Consider the following 14070-nt stretch of genomic DNA (forward strand, 5'->3'; position numbering starts at 1 on the left):
GTTGTTGAGTCCAGGATTGTACTACCACAGGCAAGGTTTCAGGCAATGCAAAGCCTCATTCTGGATTTAGAGGCTTATGCAAATCTTCATAATATAATGCTGCTCCTCTTCCATGACCACCTTGGTGAGCAGTGAAATTTGTTAACTTACAAAGTTTCATTGTCATCTGCATTGCTCTGAGATACCTGAACAATTGCTCTGAGATATCTGCAGACTGCGTCTGTTACTTGCTTTGAAGGTTTTGTCTTCAACCATAAAAAAGGAGGAAAAAAAAAATCTCCAGTTAATAATGTTGACTGAAGCAATTGAGAGTTCTGCCCATACTCTCCCAGGGACTGGAGTATTTGTGGCACCTTAGAGACTAACAAATTTATTTGAGCATAAGCTTTCGTGAGCTACAGCTCACTTCATTGGATGCATTCAGTGGAAAATACAGTGGGGAGATTTATATACACAGAGAACATGAAACAATGGGTGTTATACACACTGTAAGGAGAGTGATCACTTAAGATGAGCTTTTACCAGCGGGGTGGGGGGGGGAGGACCTTTTGTAGTGATAATCAAGGTGGGCCATTTCCAGCAATTGACAAGAACGTCTGAGGAACAGTGCGGGGAAATAACATGGGGAAATAGTTGTACTTTGTGTAATGACCCATCCACTCCCAGTCTCTATTCAAGCCTAAGTTAATTGTATCCAGTTTGCAAATTAATTCCAATTCAGCAGTCTCTCGTTGGAGTCTGTTTTTGAAGTTTTTTTGTTGAAGAATAGCCACGCTTAGGTCTGTAATCAAGTGACCAGAGAGAATGAAGTGTTCTCTGGTTTTTGAATGTTATAATTCTTGACGTCTGATTTTGTGTCGTACAGATACAGACAGACATCATCTTCCTTTCCAAATGCAAACAGATGGACATCATACCAAAAGGACTGAAGGTAAAAAATCCATTACAATCTACATACCACACAGACTATGCTGACAGCTTGCGGCACAGACTCTCAAAGAAACTGCGTAACCATCTGATCAACATCCTCTATAGCAAACAGGGAGAGATTAAGAATGAGCTCTCAAAACTGGATACTCTCATAAAAAAAACTAACCTTCACACAACCTCCACACAAACTTCCTCGTGGCTGGACTTTACAAAAACTAGACAAGCCATTTACAACACACGCTTTGCTTCTCTACAAAAGAGAAAGGACACTAAGCTATCTAAATTACTACATGCCACAAGGGGCCACAACAGTGGTTCCCTTAACCCACCCAGCAATATTGTTAATCTATCCAACTATACTTTTAGCCCAGCAGAAGAATCTGTCCTATCTCGGAGCCTCTCCTTTTGCCCCTCCACCCCCACGAACATGATACAGTTCTGTGGTGACCTAGAATCTTATTTTCGACGTCTCCGACTCAAGGAATATTTCCAACTCACCGCTGACCAACATATTAACCCACAGAGACCTTCCTACCAACACTACAAAAAGAAGGATTCTGGGTGGACTCCTCCTGAAGGTCGAAACAACAGATCGGACTTCTACATAGAGTGCTTCCGCTGACGTGCACGAGCTGAAATTGTGGAAAAGCAGCATCACTTGCCCCATAACCTCAGCCGTGCAGAACACAATGCCATCCACAGCCTCAGAAACAACTCTGACATCATAATCAAAAAGGCTGACAAAGGAGGTGCTGTCGTCATGAATACGTCTGAATATGAACAAGAGGCTGCTAGGCAGCTCTCCAACACCACTTTCTACAAGCCATTACCCTCTGATCCCACTGAGAGTTACCAAAAGAAACTACAGCGTTTGCTCAAGAAACTCCCTGAAAAAGCACAAGAACAAATCCGTACAGACACACCCCTGGAACCTCGACCTGGGGTATTCTGTCTGCTACCCAAGATCCATAAACCTGGAAATCCTGGACGCCCCATCATCTCAGGCATTGGCACCCTGACAGCAAGATTGTCTGGCTATGTAGACTCGCTCTTCAAGCCCTACGCTACCAGCACTCCCAGCTATCTTTGAGACACCACTGACTTCCTGAGGAAACTACAGTCCATCGGTGATCTTCCTGAAAACTCCATCCTGGCCACTATGGATGTAGAAGCCCTCTACACCAACATTCCACACACAGATGGACTACAAGCCGTCAGGAACAGTATCCCCAATAATGTCACGGCTAACCTGGTGGCTGAACTTTGTGACTTTGTCCTCACCCATAACTATTTCGCATTTGGGGACAATGTATATCTTCAAATCAGCGGCACTGCGATGGGTACTCGCATGGCCCCACAGTATGCCAACATTTTTATGGCTGACTTAGAACAACGCTTCCTCAACTCTCTCCTCCCCTATTGCCCTTACTCTACTTGCGTTACATAGATGACATCTTCATCATCTGGACCCATGGAAAAGAAGCCCTTGAGGAATTCCACCATGATTTCAACAATTTCCATCCCACCATCAACCTCAGCCTGGACCAGTCCACACAAGAGATCCACTTCCTGGACACTACTGTGCTAATAAGCGATGGTCACATAAACACCACCCTATACCAGAAACCTACTGACCGCTATTCCTACCTACATGCCTCCAGCTTTCACCCAGATCACACCACACGATCCATTGTCTACAGTCAAGCTCTACGATACAACCGCATTTGCTCCAACCCCTCAGACAGAGACAAACACCTACAAGATCTCTATCAAGCATTCTTACAAGTACAATACCCACCTGCTGAAATGAAGAAACAGATTGACAGAGCAAGAAGGGTACCCAGAAGTCACCTACTACAGGACAGGCCCAACAAAGAAAATAACAGAACGCCACTAGCCATCACCTTCAACCCCCAACTCTCCAACGCATCATCAAGGATCTACAACCTATCCTGAAGGACGACCCATCACTCTCACAGATCTTGGGAGACAGGCCAGTCCTTCCTTACAGACAGCCCTCCAACCTGAAGCAAATGCTCACCAGCAACCACACACCACACAACAGAACCACTGCCCAGGAACCTATCCTTGCAACAAAGCCCATTGCCAACTCTGTCCACATATCTATTCAGGGGACACCATCATAGGACCTAATCACATCAACCACACTATCAGAGGCTTCACAAAAAGAAAAGGAGTACTTGTGGCACCTTAGAGACTAACAAATTTATTAGAGCATAAGCTTTCATGAGCTACAGCTCACTTCATCGGACGCATTTATCAGAGGCTTGTTCGCCTGCGCATCTACCAATGTGATATATGCCATCATGTGCCAGCAATGCCCCTCTGCCATGTACATTGGTCAAATTGGACAGTCTCTACATAAAAGAATAAATGGACACACATCAGACGTTAAGAATTATAACATTCAAAAACCAGTCGGAGAGCACTTCAATCTCTCTAGTCACTTGATTACAGACCTAAGAGTGGTTATTCAACAAAAAAGCTTCAAAAACAGACTCCAACGAGAGACTGCTGAATTGAAATTAATTTGCAAACTGGATACAATTAACTTAGGCTTGAATGGAGACTGTGAGTGGATGTCATTACACAAAGTAAAACTATTTCCCCATGTTATTTTCCCACCCCCACCTCCCACTGTTCCTCAGATGTTCTTGTCAATTGCTGGAAATGGCCCACCTTGATTATCACTACAAAAGGTCCCCCCCCCCCCCCGCTGGTAATAGCTCATCTTAAGTGATCACTCTCCTTACAGTGTGTATGATAACACCCATTGTTTCAAGTTCTCTGTTTGTGTATATAAATCTCCCCACTGTATTTTCCACTGAATGCATCCAATGAAGTGAGCTGTAGCTCACGAAAGCTTATGCTCAAATAAATTTGTTAGTCTCTAAGGTGCCACAAGTACTCCTTTTCTTTTTGCAACTACAGACTAACACAGCTGCTACTATGAAATCTCCCAGGGACTGCATCATACATTTAGGGAAACTCTGCCATAACATACTTGGTTTCTTCCATCTCTGTTTTTCATAATTCTGTACCAGTTCTATAGATGCTCCTCTCTCATCACTCTTTGGATCCAGCAGCTCATCCCACCCTGGGCACTGGGGTGGGTTTGGAGAAGTGAGTAAAGGGTTGGAAATCACAAAGTACGGAGTTCTAATCCTGACTCTGGCATTGAATCACTGTGTGGCCTCCAGAAATTCTTCGTTTCTTTATCGGGAAAATGGGAATAATAATGCTCTTGTCCTGCAAGGGAGATGTGGAGATAAATTCAGTAATGAGAGCTCTGGAAAAGAACATAAGAAAAAGAATCAGTACTCAGAGCAGTGTTTTAAATTGTGTGGAAGAAAATAAAGCATGGAGCAACACATTGAACTATGGGGATAAACCAAAACACAGAATGGGTGAGCACTGTGCATATGAGTGAAGCAAGAGACCTGTGGGGGGAAAGTATGTGATCATTTAACAGAAGCTTGTATCAGAATGCATATGAGGGCAGAAATAAAGTTGCATTGGCACTGTGCTTGACTTTGCAATCTACATGATGTGTGGGGTTTTGTTTTTTTGTGTTTTTTTTTTTTTTTTAAGATAACTATACAGTTGTGTGTCCTAGAAGAGTCTATGTGGGCTGGGTTGTGAAGCACAATCTCTAAAATGAGAACACTTGTAAGCAAGTCTACTTAATTCAATCACAAATTAGTAAAGCCATCAACATAGAAGTGTTGTTTCAGTTTGAGTGTTGCTATCTCTATAAAAGACTTTAAATAACTACTCTTCAACAAATATTTATGGCTTTTATTTGAGGTAACTATCTTTTAAACATTTTGAACATAAACAGCTGCAGTGTTTTTCTTTGAGTGCTTCTTCATGTTAATTCAATTCTAGGTGAGGGCATGCCCACGTGCACAGCCAGTGCATATTTTTTGCCTTACCAGTATCCATAGGGCCAGTCACGACACCCTCCGGAGTGCCGCGCTCATATATTAGTATATTAGGCACCACCGGCCCTGCACCCCCTCAGTTCCTTCTTGCCGCCCATTTTGGTTTGTCAGAGCGTCTTCCCCTTGCTTTGCAAGTGGTCAGTAGTGTTTTTCTAGTGCTATTCCACCTTCTTTTGTATATAGTTATTCACTGTAATTAGTTAGTCATTAGGTGTTAAGTGTAGTGATTAGTAAGTTAGAGTCCCTCTTGGGACTTTGCCCCAAGACAGGGCATACGCTGGTCTCTGGGCTTTAAGCCTTGCTCATTGTGCAAGGATCTGACTCCTAGGAGCAGTAGGGGATCCAGGTACCCGATACTGCCTCCCACGGCTGAGGGGGCTAAAGATCAGAGTGCCCCACTAGTGCTGCTTACGCTGATGGAAGCTGCAAAAGCCCTTCCACCACGCAGATAGGGTAAACCGAGCATGGGACCACCTCAGAGGGCAGTAGTGCACCACCGGTCCCCAGAGCAGAGGCTGAGGTCCCTGTTTCCACAGCCGAGGTCCCTGACTTCGCACCCTAGGTCCCCAGTTAGACGGCTTAGCTTGCTGGCATCACGGGCAAGATGCAAATCACCCACAATGGGACATTGGTCCCCGTATGCCTGGCACTGTTTGCCCTCCTGCCAGATGACACTGCAGCACAGGTCTCGCTCCCCAATGTCATGAGACCTGTCCTCTTCACAGCACCGGTCCCTGCATTCCCGGTACCGGTCCGCTGGCAGGGGCCAGTCTCCCCACCCAGGGCACCACTCCCCTGCTCCGAGGGCCGGCCAGCCACCATACTCGGGCGTCCACAGCTCCTCCTTGGTCACTGGAAGGGGACTCTTCATGGTCGGAGCGGGACTTCAGCATCTCGCCAAGGCAGCACCAATCTTAGGCAGGTCAGTCTTTGCTCATGACATGATGGTCTGGTTTCTTATCCTCACGTCCGGTACCATGTCCCTCCTTGGGACCTGAATCTCATGCTGTCGTGGCTCATGGGTGTCCCCCCTCCCCCCCACTTCCCCTTCAAGCCTCTGGCTTCCTGCTGTCTTCTCCTCCTCTCTTGGAAAGTTTCTTTTCTGGTGATGATCACATCTGCCCACCAGGTCTCTGACCTTATGGCAGTTACCTCAGAGTTGCCCTATACAGTTTTCTACAAGGACAAGGTTCAGCTGAGTCCGCACCTGGTTTTCCTGCCCAAGGTACTTACAACAATTTTCATAGGAGTCAGGGCATATATTTGCCTGTCTTCTTTTCAAAAATCTCATAAATTGGAGGAAGAGTGCAAATTGCACACTCTGGACGTCAGAAGGGCTCTGACATTCTACATCAAAAGAATCAAGCCATTCTGTAAGTCAACACAAATCTTGTCATGGTGGCAGACAGGATGAAAGGTTGTCCGGTGGATGTCCTCTTGGATCACCGCCTGCATCCGTTTCTGTTATGGTTTTGGCGAAAGTGTCTCCACTGGTGGTTGTCTCCACTGGTGGTTGTAACCGCCCATTTGACTAGGGCGCAGGACTCATTGGCAGCTTTCCTGGTCCAAGTGCTAATTCCGGACATCTGCAGGGCTGCTACCTGGTCATCTATCCACACATTCTCGTCTCATTATGCGCTTACCCAGCAGACCCAAGATGATGCTGAATTCGGTAGAGCAGTGTTGCAAGCCGCACGACTGTGAACTCTGAGCCCACCTCCATGGATACTGCTTGTGACTCACCTAGAATGGAATCGACATGAGCAAGCACTCAAAGAAGAAAAAACGGTTACCAATGATTTCCCTGACTATAATGGTAGTTTAGAGGGACACTTTTTTTTTTTTTTTTTTTAAATTGTTAGGGTTGGTGACAGCAGTTAAGTGGCCACTCTTTTTAGCAGGGAATAGTAAGGATTCTTTTATTTATATGCAAGTGTCTTGACAATTGGCATCTTAATATAGAGGGTTTTTAAAAAAAAAAAAAATGGTAAATGTTAAGAGTGGAATTATAACAATTCGTGAGATGAAGTAATGAATGTTGTCTGAAAACCATTGCAGATGGCATGCTGGACTTAACGTGTCATCTTATTTTTACTTTAAACTCCAGTGAACACTAATAATACAGTAAAAGATAAGGACAGACTTGTTAGAAAATGGGTATAATTTACATGTGAAAGGTAAAAGCAGCACTGTGGTTTTTAAGTGATACCAAGAGACACCAAATATTTTTTAGCTTATTGAGGTGCGAGCATTTATGGCTGAAGTAAATATTGTGGAATTCATTTAAAAATGCATGTTCATCTGTAGAATTTCTAGTCTTAATTTACGTGCTCAAAGTGCATTTTTTGCTTTTAATGATTTGACAGTAGTCATTTAAAATACTAAATCCATGGTAGTTTTCATGTCATATTTACATTAGTGTGTTTAATATAGTCTACAATGACAGGTTTCAGAGTAGCAGCTGTATTAGTCTGTATTCGCAAAAAGAAAAGGAGTACTTGTGGCACCTTAGAAACTAACAAATTTATTTGAGCATAAGCTTTTGTGAGCTACAACTGAGCTGAGCTCTAAGTCTCTAAGGTGCCACAAGTACTCCTTTTCTTTGTATAGTCTACAATGGAACTGAGTAGAGAGGAGAAGTCAAAACCCAACTTTACTAAGCATCTGTGTCTTTCAATTCATATGAATAAAATGAGACACTTGGAAGGTCATAAATAAGCACTTCTACCATAAGGCAATCCCACAAATATCCTGTATGCAGATGCTTAATTTAGTAGAGGTAAATACTCCCACTGATGTTAATGGAACCATTCAACTGTATAAAGTGCACATACATGGTTTTTAAGATCAAGATCTAAATTAACAAAATATATGCAATTGTTAGTGTCCAGCTGTCAGAATTAGTGTTCATTATTGTTCAAGTGACTAGTTAGAATTGTTTTTAATGCTGCTTTGCCAACGTTATATCTCTTGCCACTGTTCTTAATGACCAATGTAGTTTAAGAATGGTATTTGATGTTTTTTTAATCCTTTCCGTAGCATAATTTTAGTTCTTACACTGATACCTGTACCAGTGTAGAAGAGTGTAAGATATGTCTTCAGAAGTGTGTTCACGCATCCTGGACATTAATACGTGTAATAGGGCACTTCAGTGCGCAGGTACATGCGCATGCATGTGTACAGAATTTTGTGCTCCCAGTTCTGAAAATATATTCCTGAAATTTGTGTTGATTTGAATTCTGCTCATACAACTGAGATGCTGGAATTAGCATTTAATCTTTTATTCAACATAATCAGTGGAAACCGTAAAGATTGAAAAGTGTTTAATAAAATAAATACTGTCTTCACTACAAGCCTCTAAGAAGTCTCTTTTGTGTTTTGTACTATTGTTTGGTGTGACGGCAGTGATGTAAAACCTGTTATTCTTTATGTAGTAATAGTGCTCAATTAAGATGGAAAATATTGGAGAAATGTTGACATTGTCAAGCAGTCACTAGCGGCTATGTTAATTTTTTTTTTCTGTAAGTTCAGGATGTGCTGATATTAGTGTGAATATACATGAAAATGAATTAGAACATGTGTTCCTCTATTCCACACTCTGTATGAACAGTAAGGAACTCAGACCGCTTCTTTGCATCCCTTGTCTGCAGACAAATTTTGATAGTCAGCTGTATTATTTCTGCATATCTTCTTCTCAGACTATATGAAAGTGACTGACTTTCAGGCTGATAAATGCTTAAGTTTGGGAAGTAGATGAAAGCAAACTGTATTGTGACACTATAATGCTGATATGGAAGGGCCCTCTACCTCTTCAGCCAAAGAGAGACCACTAAATTTATTTTATTGGCACTAAGATAAAATTATCCTGCTTGCCTATCTGCTACATATAATTAGATAGTGTAACTTCCTGCCAACTCACATGCTTAAACTTCCAAACTAACTTGTACACCTGTAGTTTTGTTTTGTCGTTCCCCTTCTGAAAGAGAGTTGACTAAAGATATGAATACCATCAGAATCTTTCTGTAGGCTAGGGTATTTATTTAATGAAAAATGAGTAGTCATGTATATTGAAAAAATGCATATTTTGAAGATTTGCCTTCCAACAGTTGTATTGAGGATACAAGTGGACTACTGCATTTTTCTAACTGTAAATAATATTCTCCAGTGCAGTTTCTTACCAAGATGGAATTTTTCAGATTGTATGTGAGAAATTTATTTGACAAAGGGAGAAATACTACAGTGAATAGTCCCAGATGAAGTAACCAAACTCTTTTAGGCCCCTTTGAAAATCCCAGCTTATGTGAATGAATACTGAATTTGAGAATGTAAGAGGAAAAGGATAGCATTTCTACTATATTGTCATATCTCCCGTATTTTACATTGTTAAATAGCATTCAGTTGGCAGGAGACTGCAGTGCCATATTAATCACATCTCAACAAGGAATCAGTGACATCTTCTAGTTTGAAATTAGGGCAGAATTATTTTTATAGCTTTGAAAGACTAAGGTGTCTTTCACCTGAGTATTCATGTGAGGTGGTGGTGGTAATGGTGGTTTTTACTATTAAATTACTTTTCCCTTTTTAAAGAGTCAAATTAGTTGAAGTCCGTCTGGCTTTCAAATTTTGTATTCTATATAGGTTCTCCCTTCAAAGAATACAGCTTGACATCTAGATGGCTTTCTTCAGAAAGTAGTGTAGATGTTTCACTTAAAGTTAGTAAAAGTAGGCCTTGATCCTGCAGACATTTGTCCATGTGCATAATAGGCTCATGTGAGTATTCTCATTGAAGTCAAGCATATGCATATGTGTTGTATCAGTCGGGCTTATACATTTCTTGTGCATCAAAGCTTAACCAAGCACAGTTGTTTTGTCTTGTTGCTCTGGCTATTGAGAGCATATGATTAATTTCATAAATTTATACAGCTTCCCAGAACTGTGTATTGATATTGGTGCCCTAACTGGTGGTGACAATTTGAAATGGCTAATGATTTAAGACAGACTTGCAAAGTTGTGTTCATCTTTGGTGAGGAATTCTTGTTGCTGTGGATGACATTAAGGGTCATTCCAAGGGCATACTTATGATTCCAAACTTCTGTTATGAATCTTGGGATCTTAGGCAGCTGGCACAAGATTGGGCCATGCTGAGGCCAGTGTAGCTTGTACCTCAGGCCCAGTGTGGAATAGAGAGGCTGTAGGATCGGAAGCACAATGGTGGCTTAAAACGGTTTGCAGAACAGCTAAACATTTGACTCACAGGAAACAGATTCCACTGTTCCTTCTTAGTGAGATTACACTAAACCAAAAAATAGAGAATTTAATTAAGAGCTGTGAAAATCTCCTGCTGTTTCCTCTTTGTGCCTGCAACTCTATTTTCCTGTCTTGATGGATGTCCTCAAGCTTTTTCCGATTGGAATTTATCATTAAAACAGCAATCCCCTTGCAATTATACAGGTGCTCAATCCATATCAATGGATGTTTTGACATTTGTTATTTTAAAACATTCCTTTGTAATTTTCTTATGTAATTTATATATGCTGATTAAGCTAATGGGGTAGTAAAAATCAGCAAAATTCTACTTTGGACTATAAATATACCATGCAAAAAAGTCTGGGTGATTTCCAAAGCACAGACTAACATCAGTGAAAAGTTAGCAAGTCCTGGTGACTAGGTCACAGAATTAGACCCCATCAATGCTATTGCAAACCTCTTAAGATCTCTGATTGAGATCAAAGTACTTCTTTGATCTCAAAGGATGCAAATACCACCTGCAGCAATTGGAGAGCTGACTGAGAATTTGAAATGTAAGAGTTGTTGGTTTTATAGATAAACCTCAAGACTATATGCAATAGAGATTTTTTTTCAAACTTTGACAGTATGGGGTAACAGCATCTCCTGTCTTGGAAGCTGTCTGCTTCATCTAGAGTGCAAAAGCTGCTCAGAAAGAAGACAAGGAAGGAGGGACCAAGATTCCACTTTGTAACCATCTTAAGAACAGCCAGATTGAGCATAAGAGCAGTCATAATGAGACTTGCTTCTCTGTAGGGAATATACAATTGGTATGATTCAGGCATATCATAAATTGTGCTAAATTCTAGAGATGTTAAATCTATAGAGCCCTGCACAGATACAAAATTTGTATCCGCAAAGAAGTCCACAGACGTGGATATAAAGTAGATATCTGCAGATTTGCTGAGCTTTATAAATCCATATTATGCTTTGAAAATTTCTCAGTGGCTGCTGTCAGAACTTAAACCATTTCACAGATGTTAAGCTTTGCAACATTATGACTCTCCTGGGTGATACATAGCAATATCCCTTTTTTACACATGAAGAAACTGAGGTCAGACTGAATGATGTGTCCAGTTACAAGTTACAAATTGGTAATGTCCAAGTCAGGACTAGAATCCAAGTCTCTTGTCCTCAGGACCATATTTTACAAAGGAGGTAATATCTTGCAAGGTTAAATATTTGTTTTGCAGTGCAGAGGTATGTGATTGTGTTTGCAAAGGCTTACTTTGAAAAACGTGGGGTGATCGTTGGGGGATAGAGAAGGTGAAAGCTCTTCAAGACACTATCAGACTTCTAAAGGTGAAGGCATTGGGGCTTGTGTATAACTGTAGTGTTCACTGATAGCACTCATTTGTACATATACACAAATTAAGTTAAGGGGAAGATATTCAAAGGCACAAATGTCAGATACATGACTGACTTTAAATAGTATGTAGGTGCCTGATTGCCATTTATGCCTTCTGAAAATTGACCGCTGCATTCTTAGTTGCACGCTATAATAAATATATCTGAGAACCTCTTCTCTGGGTTTTATGTAGTTTATTTCATATAATTATCCAGTGAATATAAATCTGTCCACCCTCTTTTTTTTTTTCCCCCTGCCATGTTCTTCAGCCTTAAAATATTAGCACCAGTAGGAGTCATAGCTGGCAGCAGGAGAAAATGATTGGAAAAGGATGGGGTTGGAACCTAGCTCCATCTCTCAGCTATGTCAGCCATTGAACAAAAATGTTATGTCCCCAAATATAGAAGTACGCTGGATTGAAAGTTCCCACTGGTGCTAGCTAGAGCCACCCTTATTTTCAGCTGTATGTCTATTGACTCAACATATAGTTCCTTTGAGGTAGTGAAATGAAATATTTGGGCTGCTGGAAGTTCAGGTTGTTGAATCAAAACGGTACTGGTAGAACAGTGTGTGTGATCTTATAGCTGAGTTCCCCAGCATCTTTCCTAGTTACCTGCTAGCCCAGTTCTTCTCTTGTGCCCATGTAAAATTGGGAATAACTCTGTTGAAAACAATGGAGTTACAGCAGTATAAATCTAGTGTGAGAAAAGTATCAGGGACATGATATTCAGCTTTTATTTCAGTGCCAGGTGAATGGGTATATTTCTTCTGCCCTGTAATAAGTATTTTACTTTGGATGATGCTTTCTGTGTAAATGGATTGTCCTGGATAATTCATTGGTGCATTGACAACATTGTATTGCTCTAAAAATCTGTCAGTATAAGTTTTGGGGGAAAGAATACAACTTGAAATATGGCCTTCAAGCTTACCAGTTTGGATAGTTGGATACCCTGGAGACAGAATGGAGCTACAGAAATCAAATACTGGAACAGGCCAATTTGTCAGTCTTTTTAAAAAAAAAAAAAAAAAAAAAAAACACAATAATAACCAAAAACATCTAAACTAACTCATGATAAATATATATTAAATGGCTTGCCAGGGCAAAACTAGCAGTTACCACAGATTAGAATTGTATTTCAGCTCCACCTTGCTCTAAGGTAAAATGTTTTTGTACAGTTTCCCATGTTGTAATCAATATATAATTAAGGAGAACAGGTGGTAGTAATAAACTCATGCAACTCTTGGACATTAACTGTTTTTGAAATACAGTGGATCTAAGATGGTGTACATAGAGGCAGTGGAGGACTTTGCCAATGTGCTTTAGCACTGAGATCTGCACATGTTAACAAACAGTTCTCCATTTCAGGAGAGACTTTATCTTGGTTCATTGTACCCTATTACAGCCATTCCCACAATAAGGAGTGTAGCACTAATACGTTACTTATTTGGTTTTCTTTTTGCTAGTTTAAATACATACTCTATTTAAAAATGTGATCTGGTATTGCTAGCAATGAATTTCTGTAATACACAAACCATCGCAATTTGCACTTGTTGGAGACAGAGGCCAAGGAACGAATAGCCATGGAGACAGATGCAATATCTGTCTTCTCCAGGGTGATATGAGGAAGCCTGTATTGACATCTTCCTGCACTGTCAACGTGTTTGGATAAATAAATTCTGCCCTCCAAGGCTGTCCAAACATTTCACACTGACTAAATTCACAACAGCATTGTTTTCTTGTTCAGTCAGGCCAATGTAAAGGAAAATAAGATTTGAAAAGCACAAACTCCCAGTATTACCCATGATGTAGATGAAAGTGTATCCAAAGGCCTTAATAGTCTCCAGTGTTGTAATAAGACCTTGCTCTCTCTTTCTGTGTTGTAGACAGAATAAATCACATTATTTACCAGCTCTTGAGATCCATGTGATAATTACCTTGTTTTGTTTGACACACAAGCAAAAAAAGATAACTGTTGCTAGTCTGTGGATTCAAGGACAAGAATAAGTGTCTTTTTAACATTTGGCTTTAACAGCCAATATCCCTCCTCTTTTCCTCTTGTAGTTTTTTTTTTTTAAAGCTCCTGTCCCTCCGAACAAAACTGCAGTCTACTTCTAATTTTGGATTTCCCCCCTTCAATCCATGTCTACAATATTAATGTTTTAATGAAAGCATGTGCATGGTTTCTTTGATATATTACAGATGTAGTATAGCTGTTGTTCTTGATATAATGAACATTTTCTCAGAATGCTGGGGAGGAAGGACTTATCTTCACTAGAAAGCTTTACCAGCAAAAGTTCTGCCAGCATAGCGCTACCTACAAAACTATTTGGAAGATTGTGTTAGCATCTGGCTGATTATGCTAGTACCTGGTCCATACATCTTCAGATTGTATTGGCAAAAGACATGCTGCACTGTGGATAGGCATTCCAGTGTCCTGATGAGCTTTCTATATTTATAACTTTTAAATTGGTATAGACCATTCGAATATGCAGATTTTTGTGGGAGGAAGGGAGAAGAATACAGTGAGAAAGAGGCGGTGT

The 14070-nt window shown here is 40.8% G+C and overlaps 1 protein-coding gene across 10 annotated transcripts in view; it reads left to right on the plus strand.

The window, feature by feature from the left end:
• The window catches only part of CTDP1 (CTD phosphatase subunit 1), a 171952-nt gene that overhangs the window by 56440 nt on the left and 101442 nt on the right, over positions 1-14070 (plus strand). The window lies entirely within an intron of this gene.

The sequence above is a fragment of the Dermochelys coriacea genome, chromosome 2, assembly GCF_009764565.3.
Source record: "Dermochelys coriacea isolate rDerCor1 chromosome 2, rDerCor1.pri.v4, whole genome shotgun sequence".
Classification (NCBI taxonomy): domain Eukaryota; kingdom Metazoa; phylum Chordata; order Testudines; family Dermochelyidae; genus Dermochelys; species Dermochelys coriacea.